Source organism: Sinocyclocheilus grahami, unplaced genomic scaffold, assembly GCF_001515645.1.
Source record: "Sinocyclocheilus grahami isolate Dianchi unplaced genomic scaffold, SAMN03320097.WGS_v1.1 scaffold684.1, whole genome shotgun sequence".
Lineage (NCBI taxonomy): Eukaryota > Metazoa > Chordata > Actinopteri > Cypriniformes > Cyprinidae > Sinocyclocheilus > Sinocyclocheilus grahami.
This window is the reverse complement of record NW_015505863.1, coordinates 292089-294271: the sequence shown is the minus strand read 5'-3', so window position 1 is coordinate 294271 and position 2183 is coordinate 292089.

Below are 2183 nucleotides of genomic sequence, written 5' to 3'. Positions count from 1 at the left end.
AGTGCGTGATTTTCCTCCAGACTCAATGTGGATGCTGGACGTTCCCACTCTGCTGTTCCCATGAGCCACAAGTTAAGATGAATGACACTGGAGGTAGACCATCACCTGTGGAAGCCGACCTTCACTGCATTTCATCCCAGCGGTGCCTCCTAAATGTAGCACCCTCACCGCCTGATGAGGGGAAATAAACAGTTAAGAAAAAAACCACAAGAGACGGAGCTGCTGCGTCTTCTTCTGAAGCTGTGTATTAACTAAGCAGCGCACCACTCCCCCCCATAGGCGAACACTCACGAAAAAGGCAAAACTAATCAAATGATCAACCGATCATGTACCAAGACATTCAAAATCAATTGTCAAAGACAATATATACCATATTACACACTTTAACGAATATTCAAGGAAGATATTAGATTTAATATGATTTATCCCTTTTTACTTTACTCCATTTCTTTTTTTTTTCTTTATAACCACCACACTTTTTTTATACAGAAAACTGTATTGTGATCCAAAAAATCTACTTTAAGTCAATGCACAACTGTCGGTGCAAAGTACATATTTGCCTTTCCAAAAGGGATGATCAGATCCCTTAAAGGCACAATATGTAATTTTCGCCGCTAGAGGGCGCGTATTCAAAATAAACATAGAGACAAAGGCGTAGTTTGATGATGCCGTGACTGAGTGTGGAATCATGGGAGTTGTCGTCTTCATCCCCACAGCCAATGCAATCCGACGGGACTCGGGCAGAAATCATGTTCATGGATGAGCTAATGATTTATTAACATAGTAGAATGAAGCAGGGTGAGGCTGAAAGCCACTGGTCGTGTGTATGTGTGGGGGGGGGGGAAAGCAGCGCTGTTTTATCATACTAGATACATTTGAAAGTTCTGTTATAATGCTACTCTGTGCAGTCGTCACCGGTCTATTAAAACACATAACATATTAAAGCGTCTTTGGTGTTTCCATGTTTTCTACAAAACCAAACTGGAAATCGAGGGGTTATGACGTCATTGGCAGGCGACACAATGACACTATGGACATGCTCTGTGTCACTAGTTAAAATTGCTTATTCCGCTGGATTTAAACATTCTTCGAAACATTTGGGATAATGTAAGTACACAAGTCAGCAAAATATATAACACTGTTCTAGTGGTTTTTGGATATTTTAATAAAAAAATCTTACACATTGTGCCTTTAATGGACCTTCCAGGTCTATCAATGTCTTTCTAACTCTTCACCTTGATATTAAACATAACTGACAGTTAGATGTAGCCCTGACACCTGCTTATGAGGAAGAAGAGGGCAAGAAGATTTTGAACAGTGTGAAATAGAAAATGAATAAAAAGACGATCAGATATTCCATATTTCGCCAGCTAAATTGTAACAAGAGACCAACAAAGAGAAAAACAGTCTGGAAGGGGTGAAAGAGTCATGATGTCTCATTATTTCATTATTTCCATGATCTCTGACTGTCTAGCTGGAGCCAACCCACTGACCTCATCCAGACTCCAATATTCTTACAGTCTAATCATTAAAACAATATGTTCTTCCAATGCAAATTCTTAATATGCTTAACACGACTGCCGTTCTTATGCTGCATGATTGCACCATGAGCTTCAGTTCAGAACAGTCAGTCGTTTTTCCTCCTCTGTGTTAGTGGATACTGAGAGCTGCTCATGATTATTAGAAAAACAGAACATCTTCAATAAAAAAATGCAAATAAATCACTATCGCACAAAATAACAATATTTGGTTTCAGAATACACCAACTAACACCATATTTCACCAGCACTGATGGTTTTGTCATTGACACTGCCAGTGAAAAACCATATATTCGCATGAGGCCAATGAAACACATACAGGTGCATGTCAATAAATTAGAATGTCATGGAAAAGTTCATTTATTTCAGTAATTCAACTCAAATTGTGAAACTCGTGTATTAAATAAATTCAATGCACACAGACTGAAGTAGTTTAAGTCTTTGGTTCTTTTAATTGTGATGATTTTGGCTCACATTTAACAAAAACCCACCAATTCACTATCTCAACAAATTAGAATACTTCATAACACCAATAAAAAAAAACATTTTTAGTGAATTGTTGGCCTTCTGGAAAGTATGTTAATTTACTGTACATGTACTCAATACTTGGTAGGGGCTCCTTTTGCATGAATTACTGCATCAATG